Source organism: Girardinichthys multiradiatus, chromosome 1, assembly GCF_021462225.1.
Source record: "Girardinichthys multiradiatus isolate DD_20200921_A chromosome 1, DD_fGirMul_XY1, whole genome shotgun sequence".
In the NCBI taxonomy this organism is placed as follows: domain Eukaryota; kingdom Metazoa; phylum Chordata; class Actinopteri; order Cyprinodontiformes; family Goodeidae; genus Girardinichthys; species Girardinichthys multiradiatus.
In genome coordinates, this window is record NC_061794.1 from 45325141 (window position 1) to 45346697 (window position 21557).

Consider the following 21557-nt stretch of genomic DNA (forward strand, 5'->3'; position numbering starts at 1 on the left):
AAACCATCTGGAGGCCACAGGGAAATCTCATTCTCGGCCAATCTGAAAAAGAGATCCCTGTTTTGAATCTAATAAGTATCATTATCATCTATTTTAAGGACCTTTCATGCCAATCAGGTCCTGGTTCATCATTCCTATTCACCACAATATATGTAACAGAAGACATTGACCATGTTGAAAACCTGGAGCTAAATTCCACTAGAATGGATGCTCCCATTCTATCAGAGTGCATAAACAGCTTGAAACAATTCAGAACATTAAAACGACATAAAGACAAACTTAAAGTTAAAGACAATTTGGTTCCCTCTCATTACCTGTAAAAAAGGCTACTGATAGAGAGATAGACACTGCTCCTTTTAGCAGTGGTAATCAATTATATTCACTCAGGGTTTTCATGCAAAAGAAAAAAACAGAAGTTAGCAACTTTTCCCCTGGAAGAATGCTTAGTGCCATTCTACCTCACCCTATCAGCAAAGATATTGTTCTAAACTATGTATTGCTCAGACATTATCCTGAAAATAAATAGATTGACATTGCTAACTACTGTGTTTTTGTACAGTAAGTCAAAATAAGTTAATTTTAATTCAGTTTTATTTAATTCAGTTTATTTATTTTATTTCAGTTTATTGAACAGTCTTCAGTTTGATCCAATAACTGAAAACAGTAGGTCTGGTGCGCATTGTCAGTCAGAAATTTGTCATTTTATAAAACCGTGAGTGACCTCACCTCATGTGTTATTTTGTTCTTAAATCGATCTCATAAACTTTTGACTTAACCCCCCTTTGATCAGAAAGATACATGAGAACATTTAGATGTGTTATTCAGGCTTCACAGATAAGCTCCGGTTTCCAATCTTATTCGACATAAGACATGAGCTTTATCACTTTTGTACTTCAAATGGTCCTCTCACTCACAGTTAAATAATGTTTCTTTTTGATATTAGATCCTACTTTTATATGAGAGATGTTTGTTTGAGATGATGCATCCCATTTTATTCAATGGAGAAAGAGATCTGCAGCTTTCAACTGCCACTTTCTCCTAAGCTCCCTGCTTGCTTGCATTCTTTACTCCTAACTTTTTATCTCTTAGCCAAAATTACGGAAATATTGGACTAAAACAACTTCTTACCAGTGACTCCCAAGGATTATTATTATTATTTAATTTTTTTATCTTTTTTAAAGGACTTTGATGTTTTAATAATCGAACTCGAAAGCATGACAAGTTGACACCAGCTAATCAGCACAAGATGCCTCCCTTCACCACAGAGGACTTCGACAACCTTTTACAGAAATTGGCTGTTTTGGAGATGAAAATCCATCGACTAGAAGTGAATGTGGAGGTGAATATGGGGTACAACGATTATTCAACTCTGCCTGTGATCCCAAACAGTGACAGCCAGCTCAACAACTCAGCCGGAAATCAGAACACTGAGAATAAACCAACAGACCCCCCTGGCATGTTTTAGGGGCATGCCCAAAAACTCAAGGTGGATGACTCACTGGAAGATCTCAGCAATTAAATAAATTAGAAAGGCCAGAATTACAGAAAAATGCCCCTGTTTCCCCTGGGAAAAGGAGACTTCAACAGCGAGCTGCTGCCACAACAACTGATAGGAGTGAGACAGCTGGAAATAATGGAATTCCCCTCCAAAACAGATTTGCTCCACTACAGAATGAAAACCAGGAAAATGATCCATCTTCTGAGAACAATAAAAGGTTTGAGAACAACCTTCATTCTAAACAGTCTTCTCCTAAGTTGCCACAGAAAAAGTACCCCACCAGACCAAGAACCCTATTAGTGGGCAACACAGCTGTGGATGGGATTAAAAACCTCTGCAACAAGAAAAATACAGAAGTTATGATTGGTACCAGTAACGTGGTCTCTGATATCTCAGAGAATATTCTTGCAATCACAGAAAAGCGCCTGTCTCTAGAAAACCTTATTATACACTGTGGAGCCATGGATGACGTGGCTAAGAAAAAATCTGAAAGACTGAAGGAAGATTTCACTCGTCTTCTGAATATTGTTGGAGGTCTCAATATCAAGGTGTTTCTCAGCGGACCCTTTGCACCGATTTTCTGTGGAGATGAGGTTTTTTCCAGACTTCTGATGATTAATAAGTGGTTGAAAAAAACATGTGCTACTACATCTATGAACTTCATCGACAACTTTAATATTTTTTGGGAAAAAAGACAACTCTTCAAGCAAGATGGTTTCAGTTTGAACAAGCCGGGAGCCAGACGTCTCACATCTAATCTCTTCTATTCACTAAATAATCCGCCAGCAGCTTCAACCTTCAGCAGAGAACATGGAGTATCAACAACAATGATAACGCTGCCTCTAACAGCTCCAGCAGAAACAATCAGCCAGTTGGCTGAGAAAGAGAGGTCATCACAAAAGGTCTCCCCGTCGAAATCCACAGGAGAAGCGGACCCCCACATTATACCCCCAAACCCAGACCCAGACCGACACCCCCGGTAAACCCCCCTCACCCCGGACCCAGACTCCACAGAGCTCTCCCATTTCCCCACTGAGACCACTTTTTGCTTTACTGGATTCTGATAACATGAAAGGAGCTCTTAAAATCGGGACCCAAATGGCTCTGACATCTTCTCCATTCAACGCCCCCCGTGGCCGAGGCCCTGCTACTAAACCAACATCTTCCAAATGCCGCAGACCTCCACCACCTCCTAATCTATCTCCTCCTAATCAAATCACTTCTCTGTGATACAGTCTGGGCCCCAGTGGTAACTCTATCAGAAATGAGCATGTCCAGGAAAAACGTGGGCCCCTAATAGGAGATAGTTGTAAAATATCCGTGCTTATACGTGACAGAAAGAGCAAAGCCAAAAGGATAAGACACAGTAATAAACAATCAACAAAAGCCATAAACTGTCAGGTACAACCAGACACAGAGTTAATATCAGCAACTAAGTCATATAAACTGGCTTTATTGAACATTAGATCTCTGTCAGGAAAATCATTTTTAATCAATGACTTCATTACTGACCACGATCTTGACGTTATGTTTTTAACAGAAACATGGTTACATGAATTTAATGAAGCTCCCATTCTGATAGAGTCAACGCCTCCAAACTACAGTTTTCTTTGTAAGAGCAAACAGCAAAGAAAAGGTGGAGGGGTGGCCACTTTATTTAAAGATTTATTAGAGAGTATAAAAGTATTTCTGGGCAAATTTGACTCTTTTGAATATTTGGCTCTCCGGGTAAAGAGCCCTGTCCGAACCATGTTCTTGAATATTTACAGGCCTCCTAAATCCAAAACAAACTTTATCAGTGATTTTAATGAGCTTTTATCTGTGATATGTGTTGATTATGACTGTTTAATTATTGTGGGAGATTTCAACATTCACATGGACAATCCTGAAGACAGAAGTACAATAGATCTATGTGACACTCTTAGAAATGTTGGTTTGACTCAACATGTTAAACAGCAAACGAACAAACAGGGACATATTTTGGACTTGATCATCACTAAGGGTCTAAACATTTCCAAGGTGTCTGTAACTGATGTTGCCCTATCTGACCACTTTTCTGTTATTTTTGAAAGCATCATCTGCAATGACTCAGTTTGCCAAAGAGACATGATAAGAAAACGCATCTTTAAGGACAGTGCTGCCGAAACCTTTAACCAGATTTACTCTTATACCTCCACTTTGCCCTGTAACACTGTAGATGAGCTGGTAGATGACTTTCCTTCTAAAATCTCGGACATCATTGATTCAATTGCTCCGATTAAAGTGAAAGTCGTTTCTGGGACGAAAATGTCTCCATGGTAAAGTGCTCTACCAGTCAGAAGTGAAAAAAAGGAGTGTCGAAAAGCTGAACGCAGGTGGCGAAAGACTGGACTCCAGGTTCACTATATTATCTATAAAGAGAGACTATACAGATATAACCTACAACTGAAAAATGCAAGGGAATTCTTCTTTTCTGAGATCATCAGCAAAAACATTAACAATGCTCGTGCATCATTTGCCAAGGTTGACAGGTTAACAAACCCTCCTGTAACTGTAGCATCTGAACTCCACTCTACCAGGGCCTGCAATGAATTTGCCAAATTCTTTACTGAAAAAACCCAAAAGATCAGAGAGGCAGTCAGCACATCCACATCAACTCCAGTAACAATGTTGTCTCCAACTAGAACCGATTTTGGATACAGGACTATATCAAACCTCCCCTTCATCAGTAAGATTATTGAAAAAGCTCTGTTTCAGCAGTTAAACAACTTCCTAACAACGACCACCCGCTTCGATGTCTTCCAGTCAGGCTTCCTGCTCACCACAGTACAGAGACTGCTCTTGTCAAGGTGTTCAATGACATCCGTATAAATGCAGACTGTAGAAGAACCACAGTGCTGGTATTATTGGACCTTAGTGCAGCATTCGACACTGTTGATCACTCCATTTTATTAGAGCCCCTGGAAAACTGGGTCGGCCTTTCTGGTACAGCACTCAACTGGTTTAAATCCTATATGAAGGACATTTTTATGTTATTTTTTTTTTCCCCGTACGGGCCACCAATTTGTGGAAGAGTGTGGTCTTACAAATGAGCTAAAAGCAATTAACACAAAACTCAGAGTCTTCCCTCTTCCCAGCCTTCACGGGGGGGAACTTTATTTCTTACAACGCACAAAACATCTTCATCAAAAATTCCAGAAGTTCCCTACCCTCAGTTCTTCTAGGGCATTTTTATACAGATACAAAGCATTGGTGTGTATGGTGTCCTCTTGACCAATTGAAATCATCATACTCATTTACGTAAAACTGTAGTTACACATGTCTCTTTAGCTGTACTAAGTCACTGATAAAGCTATGAAAAGTGCAGTTTATCTGTGCAAAGACAACATGAGACAATATAACGGATGCTAGGGAATGGGATAATCCAAATGCTAATTTGTGAATGATGTTTAACGCGAATCAATTCATTTTAACTTGGCTGAGTCGAGGATGAACAGACACAACACTTGAGCTATTGCTGCCAATAACTTTGTCTTTCCAATAAAAGGTTACTGGCCCAAGCCACCCCGAAATCTTATGTGAATAAGCAGGTATAGACAGTGGCTGAATGGGTGGATAGATCTATCAGATTTATTTGGACTGTATGTAACTGGATCTGAAACTGTCTAAATGATCGCCTTGCAATGGAATACAATGAACTAGTCTGAACTGAGTTTTGATAAATATGGATTTTTCATTACTGTATCTGAATTGGACCTGTTTGTTCATGTCAAGTGCCTTAATATTACATTTATTGTGAGTTGGTGCAATATAAATAAACTGTATTAATACATCCCTGGAAAGACGATACAAATCAAGGAACATGATTTCCTTTTTAGATTTCTTAGAAGGATTCATAGATTTTTAGATTTCTTAGAAGGATTGTATTAAAACAATTTCATACCAGTGAAAACCAAACATTATTAATATTTTAAAAGTTTGGACCTACCAGTGACCCAGCTTCTCTACTTAGACTTCAGTGAGTGCCCATGACTGTTACTATTTGAATGATGGTACCACAGCTGCCTCATACCAGTGACCTCAAGGATTAATATTATCATTTTTCTTCTAGCACAGAATGAATTTCCTACCACAGAGGACTTAATGAGCTAATTACCTCCATTAGAAAGATTGAATTAGAACCAGCTCTTACCAGTAAACCCCCAAGGATTATTAATGTCATTTGATTTGTTTTTCTGTGTTTGATTGACTTGACTTGACTTGATTGTCATGAACTGCCTGCGACGGGTTTCAAGTTTGAGTTCCTAGTCTGTTTTACCTACATTTATCAGTTGCTGTTATTTGAGTTTTGTTTAGATTCATCATTTTATCCTTGTGTTTACCCTCCTGGATTCCTATGCTGGCTGTGTTAGTTATATACCCTTTAGACCCGGTTCCTCCCTGTTTATGTTCTTTAGTTAGTTTTATTGTTTACCTATTGTTATTTTCCTGGATTCCTGATCACCTGGGTTCCCTCTTCCACCAGCTGTTCCTGATTCCCTCCTGTTTAGCTCCCATTGTCATCTTACTTTCTCTTTTGGTGTTAATAAATTTACTAAGAGTTCGTACACGACTTAGACATGAAACTCTTTCACTGTCCCTTCAGAGGGACTTTTAAACAGGCTGTCCCTCCATGTTTGCAGAGTGTAGTGAGGAATCTCATTAAGTTTGTGCCGCCCAGTAACATTAGTCATCCACCACCACCCACTGAATCAATCTTGATTCATTGAGCTACATTTTTTATAAATAAAAAAAGGAAACTTATAAATCACTACAGCGAAACTACATCATTTTCTAAGGTGAATCAAACCCAATAGGTAAAATCATATATAGATAGAAAGTAAAAAAAAAAACACCGTTAAAGAGACTTCCAAAATGAAGAAGTGACGTAGTGTTGACAGTAAACTTTGTTTTCTCAGATATTTCACAGCACCTTGGTGGAAAAATGTGATCCAGTTATTTTAAATAGATTTTGTTGATAAGGTTGTTGAACCAAGAGAGATGTTCACAAGATTTTTTTTCCAAGTGAAGTCTCAAGTCGTTAAGGAGCAAGTCCAACTCCAAGTCAAGTCTGTAATGACTGAAATAAACAGTTTTTCATGACATCTACTACAGCTAGAGCTTTAAACTCTGCATTACTTTAGATGAGGAATCTAGACTTACTTGGCCTAAATCACATGAACATGTACTTATTATCTTTAAATCAATTCATTTTTATAAACAATTATGTCTTAATCTTTTACATTTAATTCAGCATGCAAAAACTGCTAAAGGCTGCTTTATATTAGCTTTATATCTAGAAATTTTATTAAATTTAGTATTTTCTTTTAGAAATATCAATAGGCATTTATGCTCTAAAAAAATTATTGAGATTAAAACCTCTTAATTTAGTTTATTTTGCTTTCTAAACAACCCAAAGTCATTCAATGCACCATTCAGTTGGATAGACATTCATGTGCTCATAATTATGAAGCTAAAGCTAACATGAACAGATTATTATGAGATACTAACATCCCATAATAATCCACCAACATCACTGACTAATAATCAAGCGCATCCCTTCACAGTAAGATATCTGCAGCAGGTGTAGTCTGGAGCTCACATACATCTGTTTAATCTTCATATATGTTAAGAAGATTTGAGCCTCAGACTAGGAGTCCAAGTCAATTTTCAACTTCTTAGGGCACAAGTCTAAGTCGAGTCTGAAGTCTTTTATTTTTGCGATTTAAATGCAACTCGAGTCGGATTCTCTTACTTGCCATCCCTGGGAACTAAACACTTAATAATGCACCCTATGTGATGTATCACTTCTCTTGAAGCCTGGTGGGAATGTGGAGTGATTTTTCCCCATTCAGCTGAATAATGTATCTTGCATGGAGCAACAGGCACTTATTGTCTTGTAACCTTGAATTTGTATCCTTTTTTTTTAATAAGTCACTGACTGGTCTCTATTAGTGTATTACCTCTTTTATTTACCCTCTTTTAGAGAAGTCCACCCTTGATTAGTCATGGTTATAGACTGCACTCTGTAGCAGCCCTTGTTCTGTCACTAAACAGCAAATGGAATTCAATTAAGGTAATAAGATTTTTTATCCATTTCACTCCTATTTTGAGGATTTAAATAGTTCCACAGCAGCGAAATATTGATTATATATTGAGGGCAGTTAGCACTCTGTTTTAGTATTGTTATACCATTCTGCACTACTGATCACACAAACCTGATGGATACATAAAAAAAACTAATGGTTTTAAGCATAGACTCACATGGTCTACATTTGGTTTTCTAGGTTTTCTTATAGTTTTCTTATAGTTTCACACTGTTTGATTCTTAGTTCCATTTATTTTGCCCTGAGAACATCTCCTGTAAGTTGTAACCAATTATTGCCCAGAGTGCGAATAAACCTCTGCTAGAAATGTTGGTGCAGTACCTGAAATGCAATCAAACTCTCAGTATTACTCAGAACTTCAAGGGCGAATGTTTATATTTTAATATCTTCTTGCTCAGATTAGTGGGATTTTAGGCAAGGCTGTAATTGCTTGACCTTAACAGACTTCTGAGAAACATGTAATGAGAAGAAAGAATATGATACTTATTCTGACCCAATTACTTTAGTTCCCTCCATGTTCCAAAATTCAGGTCCAAATTCTCTGTGGCATAACATCTCTGAAGTCACAGGTATCCTGCACTGAGACAAGTCAGATTTTCTAATCATTTCAGTTTGTGTCCCATGGTTATATTTCAGGACAAAGTTGGAGTCTGTTTTTAAAGTTTTAGCTTCAACGCCAGACCCAGTGTTCAAAACTATTTTTATTTTAATAAACAATTATTGAAAATCAGCTGGTTAGTTTCTCCCTGTGACTTTCTTAGTTTTTTTTTAACTCAAACGTGTGTGTGTTGTGTGTGGACATTCCATTTGGCTTTTGCACCTTCGATAACATTTTATTATATTGTTTTGTGGTTTGTTGTCGTTTTCTAATAATTTAAGCAGGTGACTAGAATAAAATTACTTCAAGTCATATATTCACTGCACTGCAGAGCTGGCCCTGTCAAAGGTTGGGTTTGATTCGGACCAAAGCGCAGAGATGGGAGAGACTTCATGACGAGGCAAACGAAGATTTATTAATATCCAGACTTGGACCTCAACTCACAGCAGGAAGGCATGGTAGCAGCAGCATATCAAAAACTCTTGGTCAAAAACAAAACCCTAAAGACTTGAACGAAACTAGGTTCACTAAGCCGGGACAAGACGAAGGATGGTACATGGAGACGAAGCATGAAGACAATTTTACAAACCAGCATCGAACACAGAAACCAGACTAACTAATATACCGAGGGATAACAAATGGCAGGTAATCAAAGAAACAGGGAACGGGTGAACCTAATGAATCTAAAGCATGAGGAAAAGGACTAAATGACAAGAAAGTTAGCAGGCCTAAATGAAACTATAGATCAAGATAAATTAAAGCATAATAATCAAGAATAAACATGAACTGAAGGAAACTGAGAAACTGGAGGGAACACAACCTAAGAACTTAGCAAAATAGAAACCATAAGGAAACCCTTACTACAAAAGTAAACAAATCTAAACCAACACTGATAGAACAAAGCTGAGATTGAAGCAGAGGAAACGAGGACTAGAATAAAAGTAAACAATAACTAAAGCTAATCTATAAAGGAGGGACTGGAGAACAAAGATGAACTAGAGGAACAAAGCTAAGAGGAACTGGAGAATAAAGGGAACTTAAACCGAGTAATAAATAACTAAAAGAGGAAAACAAATGATGAGGAGTAATGGAAAAGAAACTAATAAATAAGAGTGCAAGGGAACCAGAGAACTATAATAAATAATAATAATAATAATGAAACCATTCTAATAAAATAAACAGGAAAGCAACGCCAAGGGAACTAGGAGCGAGAGGAGAACACACTGGGGGCAGAAGAAAACCAAAACTGTCAGAAAACCACAAATAACATGAACACAAAACACAAACAAGAAACATCTAGCTAAAAGTAAACAAAACACAAAAACAAAAAAACAAAATTCAAAATGTCCAAACCCTGACAGGCATGAGTTCCGTGAGCACCCCCAGAGGAAACCAAGAAGGTCCTCAGGACCTGGTCGGGGAGGCAGCCCGCCCACGGGCTCCTCCAGGACATGGCATGGATGTGGAGGCAGCCCACCCACGGGCTCCTCTGGAACATGGCGTGGATGTGGAGGCAGCCCGCCCACGGGACTTTTTTGTGTCAGTAGGTAACTTTACATCAGAGAGCACAAAAATCACATGTGGCGTTCCCCAAGGGTCCATCTTAGGGCCCCTCCTATTCAATATCTATACGCTCCCCTTACTCAGATTTTAATAAACAACAACGTAAGTTATCATAACTATGCAGACGACACACAGCTATACGTTACGATGTCACCAGGTGACCATGAACCCATTCAATCGCTGGGTAAATGCTTAGAAGAAATCAATGCATGGATGGGCCTAAATTTTCTTCAGCTGAATCAAAACAAAACTGAAGTAATAATCTTTGGACCAAAGGAAGAGCGTTTAAAAGTTAGCACACAGCTTCAGTTAATACAGCTAGAAACCACCAGTCAGGCTCAAAACCTGGGTGTAGTGATGGACTCAGACCTGAACCTTCAGAGGCACATAAAGGTAGTAACTAGGTCGGCCTTCTATCACCTAAAGAACATCTCCAAGATTAAAGGACTAATGTCTCAGCAGGACCTTGAAAAACTAATTCATGCGTTCATCTTTAGTAGAATTGATTACTGCAACGGTGTCTTCACAGGTCTGCCTAAAAAATTGATCAGACAGCTGCAGTTGATCCAGAACGCTGCTGCCTGCGTCCTCACTAGAACTAAGAAAGTGGAGCACATCACCCCGGTTCTAAAGTCCCTACACTGGCTCTCTGTAGCTCAGAGAATAGACTTTAAAACACTTCTGTTAGTCTATAAATCACTGAATGGCTTAGCACCAAAATACATTACAGACTTGTTGTCAGTGTATCAACCACCCAGACCTCTCAGGTCTTCTGGCTCAAATCTACTCTGCATACCCAGAACCAGAACCAAACATGGAGAAGCAGCTTTTAGTTCTTATGCTCCACTAATCTGGAATAAACTCCCAGAAAACGGTAAAAGCACCGAAACCCTAAGTTGCTTTAAATCAAGATTAAAAACTAATTTGTTTAGAGTGGCCTTTGACTGTGCCATCAAGGCATGATTACTTGTGTTTTCAGTACAATTTTTCTTTCATTTTCTTGTCCATCTTTCTATTCTCTTTATTTTATTTTATTTTACTTTTTTAAATGACCTCTGTTGTTTGATTTTATCATTTGATTTGTTTTTCTGTCTGTATCTGTGTTTATTTGCTTCATGATTGTATTGTAATTGTATGTACAGCATTTTGATTGTCTCGTTGCTGAAAAGCGCCATATAAATAAACTTACCTTACCTACCTTTACCTTACCTAAACTGCCACTGTGGGGCTGCCGACATAAATCAAGAGGATAGAGAATGGTGGCCAAGCCAGTCTACCTCTATCTCACTTCACGTCTGTCCGTCTCCTCTCTCTAGTTCTTTAGGCAATTTTAGTTTGTTTTTGTCCCTTTTCAGCTTTTAGTTGTTAATTCTTCCCTGTTGCTTTGCAGTTCATGCCATTTTTATTTTAACAAATATTAGCATTGACTTCAGCTTTTTTATGTTATTTTTTTTTTCCCCGTACGGGCCACCAATTTGTGGAAGAGTGTGGTCTTACAACTGAGCTAAAAGCAATTAACACAAAACTCAGTCTTCTCTCTTCCCAGCATTCACGGGGGGGAAATTTATTTCTTACAATGCACAAAACATCATCAAAAATGCCAAAAGTTCCCTACCCTCAGTTCTTCTAGGGCATTTTTTATACAGATACAAAGCATTGGTGTGTATGGTGTCCTCTTGACCAATTGAAATCATCATACTCATTTATGTAAAACTGTAGTTGGACATGTCTCTTTAGCTGTAATAAGTCACTGATAAAGCTATGGAAAGTGCAGTTTATCTGTGCAAAGACAACATGAGACAATATGACGGATGCTAGGGAATGGGATAATCCAAATGCTCATTTGTGAATGATGTTTAACGCGAATCAATTCATTTTAACTTGGTTGAGTCGAGGATGAACAGGCACAACACTTGAGCTATTGCTGCCAATAACTCTGTCTTTCCAATAAAAGGTTACTGGCCCTAGCCACCCCGAAATCTTATATGAATAAGCAGGTATAGACAGTGGTTGAATGGGTGGATGGATCTATCAGATTTATTTGGACTGTATGTAACTGGATCGACTGACACGGGCTCCTCCGGAACATGGCGTGGATGTGGAGGCAGCCCGCCCACGTGCTCCTCCGGAACATGCCGTGGCGACCCGGCAATAGCCGGCTGTGGCTCAGCAGGCCCTGACAGGCCCAAGGCAAAAGCAAACTAAGCCACTGCTTAGGGCCCCCAAACAATCAGGGGCCTCCCATAAATGCTTGAATTTTAACACAGACAATATATCTAAACGTTATTGTTTATTGAGATTGAGGGTATCAATAAATTTGATCTGTGGGTTTCAGTAAGGATAAATTAAAGATTTTTTTATTTTTATTTTATGGCACCAGTGGCCTTTATTTTGGGTGTTGGCTGACAGGAAATGGAGTGGAGAAAGCAGGAAGACATGCAGCAAAGGCCAAAGTGCCAGAACTCGTGATGGCTGTGTCAGGGACTGTAGCCTCCATACATAGGTTGCACGCTTTACCACATTTTTTTGTTTTTTATTAGGTCTTGCCTTATTCAGTTAATTTTTCTGTGATGCTCATTATTCTCAATGGGATCTTTCCACGTTAGTGAATTCCTTTGTGTTGAGTGTTTAAGTTATTTCTTGGTTGTTTTTTGGTATTATTTTCGAATATTTATTGCTGATCTTTTTCTGCCTTGGTTTGTAGTTGTGTTTGTGTTTTGGTTCAGCTTCCGCTGTATTCTCTGTGTTATTCAGTCATCTTCCCTTTGCTCCCTGATCTGCACTCCCTGTCAGCTGTTCAACATTCCTCTGGTTAAGCTCACTTTGTTTCATTGTCACTGTCCACCCTTTTCTTAATATTTAAGCTTCTTGGTTTCTATTGTTCAGTGCTGGATCATGTGCATTATGTTTCCCCTGGTTTGATGTCCTGTTCTTTTTATGCCATTTCTATAAGTCTGTTTTCATCATCAAACCTTTTTTTCTTTTCATTTACCTGCTTCTGGTCTGCCTGGATCTGGTTTTCACCAAATAAACATAACACGTTTACTCTGTAAAAGTGCAAAGAATCATTTTCATTGTTTAATTGTGTTGTCATATAGTTGTTTTTTTTTTGTTCACAATATATCTCAGCAAATAAAAAGCAAAACATTATATTTATTTTTACTTGAGTAACATTTCACTATAGTAGCTGTTCTTTTACTTGTGAATGTACTCATTAAACCTTTGTCAATTTGATACTACATAAAATACATTCAAATTCAGCTCAGTCAATATAATGAAATCCAGCCGACTGCTCTTAGTCATTTATTTTGCATTTTTGTGTTTTGTTGAGTTCAGGAGCTATACTTTTATACTTTAAGGCAAGACAAGGCAGGTTCATTTGTGTAGCACATTTCAGTAAAAAGATAATTTAAAGTGCTTTACATGTTGCAAAGAGAAAAAAAATATTGCATATTGATAGGTATTCCTGCACCTCTTATCCAATTGTGGAAAATGTGTTGCATTTTTTCACATTTAGCCAAAAAAATATTTTGTATTGACTGGAAAGGAGGTCTTTAGATGTAATCTGCTGTAACTAAGAATAACAAAGGCTGTGTAATAGAATTATCTAAAGCCACATCCCTAATACATTCCCTTTAGCAACATCCCCAGAAAATAAAAGTATAAAAAAATACAACCCCTAACAACCTTACTGTACAAGAGATTTATCCATCCATCTTCTATATTGCTTCTTCCATACAGGGTCACAGGGGAGCTGGTGCCCATCTCCAGCGGTCTACGGCTGAGAGGCAAGTACGCCTTGGACAGGTTGCCAGTCAATCCCAGGGCAACACAGAAAAACAATCATGCACACACCCATTTATACCTAAGGGCAATTTATAGAGACCAATGAACCTAAGTCATGTTTTTAGACTGTGAGTTGAAGCCGGAGTACCTGGAGAGAACCCATGCATGCAGTTGGAGAACATGCAAACTCTGGCAAGGAGTCGAACTGAGGACCTTCTTGCCGCAAGGCAACAGTGCTACCAACTGTGCCACCCTGCAGCCCCTTATAGAAGAGATTTTTAAGGGTTTTTTTCTTTTTGCATCTTAATACCAATGGTCACTAAATAATGATGGTTCATTTTAATAATGACTTTTCTTCTTGGAACATTAAAATTATTGCCAACATTACAAGCAAACTCATCTTTTCAGCCTCTGTGGAAACATTCAGACTTTTCCAGCCCAAAACTAATTCTGCCAGTGCAGCACAGCGTCATATAGGTTTTTAACGGATTTGACCCACATGCAGAAAGCAATTCAGGAGACAAAGTTTTATGGTAAAGTGTTTATTTACATTGCAGTGGCGTGGGCAGGGAAACTGGAACCGGGAAACCAACTGTAAAATAAACAGGATGGTAAGCAGGGAATACTCAGGGTCAAAAACTAAAGATTATTTAGCCTTACTGGGTTGATGGAAAGATCCGCCAGAGGGTGAGAAGTGGAGAGACCAAATAGTTGTTTACCCGTGAGACAGATGATGGTGGAATAATAGTGTGCCAGAATGATAAGCAGGTCCAGGGTCTTCAGAAGTAGGCACGGTGGAAGGAGGAGGGTGGACAGGGTTCTTGAATGGTATACAAGGAGCGAAGAATACAGGAGGCTGCCAACCAGTGAGGTCCAAGAGGTTTGAGTCTTTGTTCATGGAGTTTGTTAGCTTCTTTCCAGAAGTGGTAAATCCAGGCAGAGTTCCACACGAAAAGACAAGGACAGGTTCTGGTAATCCTGCAAGGTAACAAATACAAATTACTAAGAATCAAGGCAAGGAACAAGACAAGGTAATGTAGCTTGAGCTGTACCACTAAGGGACAACACTCTGGCAGTGAGTTGCTGGCAGCCTCCTCCTAATATACTCCTCAGCAGGTAATCAAGGGAATGATGAACACCTGTCACCTCTCCTCCAGGTTCCATGCCATCTAGGGGCTAAGCACAGTAACAGCACCAAACAAACAGACAAAGCACAGATCCTGACACACAGAGGAATATGATGTTTTTAATTTTGTGCTGTCAGTCATTCCACTTTAGTCTATGCAACAAAGTAAGCTTGTGCTGCTTATTGAGTAAACATAAGGACCCATTAGAATGCGCAGAATACAGTTTTCATAACTTCAGCAGCAACTACCAGTGGAGTGCTGCATGTTTCATTGGAAACAGGGACACCTTCTTCATTGTCAGTGCAGGCATGGGATGAATTAAAGGACATGCTTCTATAAAATGAAAAGCCATTTAAAGTGCCTAATTACTCTGTCACAAAGGCCATTGTAAATTAACCGCAACAGGGTCTTCATATACATAAATCGAGCAGATCAATAGACTTCACTGCAGTGTTTTAGACCAATTATTTATAATCACTAATTAGGCATTTGGAAAAATATTGACTCATACTGTTAAATCACTAGGTATTCTGAATTAATTAATCCAACAAAAATGAAAAGTAGTGTTCAAGCATATGATTTATAGCATTGTAATAATCTTTGTATATATAAATGTTGAAAAATGCTTGTGTTAGAGCTATAAAAAGATTGCAGGTATTTAAATTATGAACAAGGCAGTAAACCTTCTGATCAGTGGAATAAAAATTCATGACTGCAGTTAAGGTATTGAGTAACTTTGGCGATTTAAAATGCAGTGGTTGACATTTCACACATTCCAGGGGGCTTACACTGATCTGGTCATTTGGATTAATTGCTTTTTCGCTAGAGAACACTTTCAAACAAAGCCTTTCTCATGTTTTTTTATAGGGTTTCATCTTTACACACACTGGCATATAACACAACACAAACAGATTATTAGCTCCTGTGCATAAGCAGAAGATTTCAAAAGAGAAAGTAATTAGTCAATCCCTAAAGGAAAAACACCATGTGTTGGAAGCAACATAATTATGCATCATGAAGCGTGTGTCAGAGAGACGGTCATGAAGATACAGGCAATGAGATTAGAAACAGCACAAGGTTGCAAAGTTTAAAATAAATGAGTGAGATTCTCCAGTTCAGTTAGTACGAAGAAAAATACCTGAACATATCAACATAATCATGCATATTGTCATAAAGCCTGACACTTTAAAGGTGGTTTAGAAAAATGTTATATTTTAGTCATTTCATTTTCTTATGTTGTTTTCTTCAACAGCAGGAAGTGTGTATCTTTACAAATCAGCAAAAGAAATTGAAGTGAAGAATATAAAGGTGCAGCTTACTGTTGAGACCTGGTAAATAAAAGGAATTTGGATTCTTAAGGGATCTAACAATGGTAAGTTAGTTAACCCATCCTCTATTTGAAGTTAACAGATGTCCCTCAGAGCCATTTTCAGCTGAATTCTTTTTCTTTCATAATTTCTTGATATGTCAGGAATTGGCCAGAATATTTCAGACAACTGCCTCTCTGGCATTTGTAGATGTGTTAGCTTTGGAACAGATTCAAACATGCTGGACTGACATCTTTTGTTTAGACTGCTGCTACAGTACTTAACGCTTTCTGTATTATCTTTCTAGTCCCTTGGGTTGTCAGAGACTGACCATCTCCTGATTCAGGTTAATATGGAGACATCTCCTGTTCATTCATTAGACGTGTAACAGGGATTGCTCATGCAAACGTAAACAATTCATCCTTCAGATGGATTATAGTTAATAAGACTTATTCCTTTATTAACAGGAACATGATTTAGTGTATCTTTGCATTGCTTCAAAAGTATAATTACTGGTCTGGATTAGTAAGTTATTGAGTCCTCACATACAGTAGAGACCAAACGTTTGGACACACCTTCTCATTCAAAGAGTTTTCTTTATTTTCATGACTATGAATATTGTAGCTTCACACTGAAGGCATCAAAACTATGAATTAACACATGTGGAATTATATACTGAACAAAAAAATGTGAAACAACTGAAAATATGTCTTATATTCTAGGTTCTTCAAAGTAGCCACCTTTTGCTTTGATTACTGCTCCGCACGCTCTTGGCATTCTGTTGATGAGCTTCAAGAGGTAGTCACTTGAAATGGTTTTCCAACAGTCTTGAAGGAGTTCCCAGAGATGCTTAGCACTTGTTGGCCCTTTTGCCTTCACTCTGCGGTCCAGCTCACCCCAAACCATCTCGATTGGGTTCAGGTCCGGTGACTGTGGAGGCCAAGTCATCTGCCGCAGCACCCCATCACTCTCCTTCTTTGTCAAATAGCCCTTACACAGCCTGGAGGTGTGTTTGGGGTCATTGTCCTGTTGAAAAATAAATGATGGTCCAACTAAACGCAAACCGGATGGAATAGCATGCCGCTGCAAGATGCTGTGGTGGCCATGCCGGTTCAGTATGCCTTTAATTATGAATAAATCCCCAACAGTGTCACCAGCAAAGCACCCCCACACCATCACACCTCCTCCATGCTTCACGGTGGGAACCAGGCATGTAGAGTACATCCGTTCACCTCTTCTGCACTGCACAAAGACACAGTGGTTGGAACCAAAGATCTCAAACTTGAACTCATCAGACCAAAGCACAGATTTCCACTGGTCTAATGTCCATTCCTTGTGTTCTTTAGCCCAAACAAGTCTCTTCTGCTTGTTGCCTGTCCTCAGCAGTGGTTTCCTAGCAGCTATTTTACCATGAAGGCCTGATTCACAGAGTCTCCTCTTAACAGTTGTTCTAGAGATGTGTCTGCTGCTAGAACTCTGTGTGGCATTGACCTGTTCTCTAATCTGAGCTGCTGTTAACCTGCGATTTCTGAGGCTGGTGACTCGGATTAACTTATCGTCCGCAGCAGAGGTGACTCTTGGTCTTCCTTTCCTGGGGCGGTCCTCATGTGAGTCAGTTTCTTTGTAGCGCTTGATGGTTTTTGCGACTGCACTTGGGGACACTTTCAAAGTTTTCCCAATTGTTCAGACTGACTGACCTTCATTTCTTAAAGTGATGATGGCCACTCGTTTTTCTTTACTTAGCTGCTTTTTTCTTGCCATAATACAAATTCTAACAGTCTATTCAGTAGGACTATCAGCTGTGTACTGTATCCACCTCCTGCACAACACAACTGATGGTCCCAACCTCATTTATAAGGCTTTAAATCCCACTTATTAAACCTGACAGGACACACCTGTGAAGTGAAAACCATTTCAGGTGACTACCTTTTGAAGTTCATCAACAGAATGCCAAGAGTGTGCGGAGCAGTAATCAAAGCAAAAGGTGGCTACTTTGAAGTACCTAGAATATAAGACATTTTCAGTTGTTTCACACTTTTTTGTTCAGTATATAATTCCACATGTGTTAATTCATAGTTTTGATGCCTTCAGTGTGAAGCTACAATATTCATAGTCATGAAAATAAAGATAACTCTTTGAATGAGAAGGTGTGTCCAAACGTTTGGTCTGTACTGTACATTTCATAGAGCAACAGTGTTAATGTAGCTGTTATGATCCACAGGTGTTTGAGTTTGTTTTTGTTTTTTTTTACTGTTTTTAGGATGCTTAGGGGTTCCCATAATGAAGTTATTTTTCTGTGTTCATTGTTGTTGCTTAGATCCTGTAATCGTGGTTCATTCCTTTGTGTTTAGCTTCTTATTTCTGGTGTTTTGCTTGTGTTTGCTTTTGTTATTCTCTTATGTTAATGTTAGACTTGTAGTCCCATTGTGTTTTAGTTCATGTGCCTCTGTGTCCTCTGTGTAATTAGTCTCCTTCCCTCAGTCTCTCTTACTTTAACTCCTCCACAGCTGTTTAGCATTCTCTTCTGATTAGACTCACCTGGTTCCCATGTCACTGATCACACTTTCTGGTTCATCGTCCTGTGTTTCTTGTGCCTTGCTGTTATTTCTGTGTTTTGTTATCATTAAATCCTTCAATTCAGCAAGTTGTTACCAAGTTCTTGTCTGGACTTTGGCCCTGTTACATCCTCACTGTCACGTTCGGGGTTTGGATCGGACCAAAGTGCAGACAAGAGCTTGATAGCAGCATGAGTAAAGGATGGCTTTGTCTTTATTTAAAGGTTCCTCCAAAACGTAGCAAAACACTGCAGGTAATTAACAAAGACGAAAATCCACAACTTACAAAGTTGACTTAGCAGGAACATAGTACATACAGCACATTGACGTGGGTAGTGAACGGAAGGAACCAGCGAGGTACAAAGAAAACCAGAGAGCTTATAAACTGAAGGAAGTGGAGTATGGACCAATGAGACAGGGAGGCAGGCAATCAGGAGAGATAGCGATCAGGTATGGACCAGACAGTAGAGAACTGAGGGAATGTGAATAGTTGCTATGGTGACCAAACTAGAAAAACAAAGGGAACACGAGAGGAACTAGACATTAACATAAATCCAGGGAAAAAACATGACAACAAAAACAAAACTCTAAGTAAAGGACTGAATAAACAAGAATCAGGTAACCAGATCTAAATGAAACTATAAATAACCAAAGAAACATAAGAACCTAGAAAAATAATTAACTAAAGTAAACAGAGAAACAAGAGGGAACAAAAGAACACCACAACCAAAGAAACCATAAAGAAACCCTAAGTAGAAAAGTAAACAAAACTAAACCAACACTGACTGAAGTAACTGGAAAGGAAACAGAACGTGAGAACTAGAATATGTGCAAACCAAAAGTAAACAATAACTAAAGGTAACCTAAAAGGGAGGCTGGAACTTTAGAAACTAAACCGAGGAACTAAACTAGAGAAGAGAACAAATACCTAACATAATAATACACAGAGATACTAAATGAGAAACTAAACAAGAGAATCCAGGGAAGACAAAGAACTATAATTATAACAATAATAATAATAATACCACACAAAGTAATAAGAAAGCAACCACTAAGAAACTAAGAACGAGACGAGAGAAAACAACACACACACTAGGAGGCAATAGAGAGAACAAAGTTATCAGGGATAAAAGGAAATAAACAAACATGACTACAAAACCCAAACTAGACGAAAAAGTAAAAAAAAACACAGAACCAAAAACAAAGTTCAAAATGTCACACCCCAACACTGACAACACATGACAACTGTTGTAGATACAATTATTTGTATTAAGTGTTACAGTTGATGGTTTGAGGCTAGTAGCTTTGGATTCCAGGAACACTTGTATCTAGTGTCATGAGCCTAATGACTGACTTTTGTGAATTGTTTTAGTATTTGGATTATCTTACTTCTTGTCATATTATTTTGTATTCTTACTTGAGTAATGTTTTTAACCATGCTGTTTTTCAGGTATTCTCTATTTCCCAAGGTTTCTCTGTGAACCCATTCTGTGTCAATAAGCCACTCTTCCTCAGTTTATGCCCACATCTAAACTGCACAAGTTTAGCAGAATCACCTGTTTCCAACACCAGTATTACCCTCTTCTTTGTATTCATAGCTCCCCTTACCTTAAGTAATTTACTAGTGTGTCCTTTGTTCTCATGCCAGTCTTCCTGATTACTCTCCACAGTGTGGTTTGTCTGTAAATGTGGTCCCCATATAAATGGATCACGTACAGGACAAAGGGAAACTATGCAATCAAAACATTCAGTGTGAAAGCATTTTCTAGGGAATCTAAATGCATCCAAATTTAATGTAGAAGTTATAAAAGTCTGAAACATAAATATAATCAAGAAATGTAAGTTTTTTATTAATATTTGATGGCAAAGTACAAAAGAGTTAAGGTTCAGTTAAAACTAGTATTTTGTGTTTCTTTGCAGTTTTCACAGCTGGTGGTAAAATCAACTATCCTTTCCCTCAACTAAGTACCTGATATCACAGCTTTACTCCTTTAATCACACAAAATGGAAGCTTTAATAGTCACTCTTTAAACAGCAATATGACACGCTTGCAGGAATCCAAGGTCTTGATGAAAATATTTCCAGTATTTCCAGCTGATCTGGAAGGGTTATGTAGCTGACAAGCTCAACCAATGTTAACGGTATCTTATGAAATTATAGACTGGTAATATCTGCTAAGGTGGCATTGCATCCCACTGATATGAACATATTGAGTTTGTATGCTTGACCTGCGTGTCATGTCACCACCCAACTCACTGGAGTCTTTCTACTAAAAGTAATAGAACTATTTCAAATAATAAGTTCAACAACTCAGAACTAACTGTTTAATGGTTACCTATTGGATGGCCATGGTTATTTTTATACTGCAGAAAAACAAAAAAAGGAAAAAACACAAACTTATCCAATAAAACCTCCATAAAGAACCTAGAAAATCAACCGATTGGAGTCCTGAATCATTAAAAGTAGGTTCATTAATGTTCCCTTGATTTCAGAAGGAGCTGTAAGATAGTTCAATGGGGACAAAGACTAAAACTACTAAAATCTAAACTGAGTTATTAAATTTGTTAGCATCAGTCTCAGAAGAACATTTATAAATGTATTCCAAGCTCTTTTACTTCAGGTGGATATGGCAAGATACCATGGTAAGCCTCAGGAAGAGAGTTTATTATACACAGAAGGAGCTTCCATCATGGCAGGGAGAGTGACAGAAGAGCAGAAGCAATATTAAAATAGGACAGCTCTGCGCTCATCTCCAACAACTGCATTATTCATCAAACACCTACCCTGTGAGATAAATATGCTAAGGTGATGAAGACAGTAATAAAAAACATTCTTTCCAGCCTTTCTCAGAGGAAACTGTTTCCATCAGGATTGCATGCTCAGGGAAATCCACAGAGAAGTGGATGGAAATGCTAATGAACTGATACTGCACACAAGCAACTCAGTAAGGGTTTTACTGCAGGTTTGGTTGGTGCAAATAAAAACTCAAACTTACTTG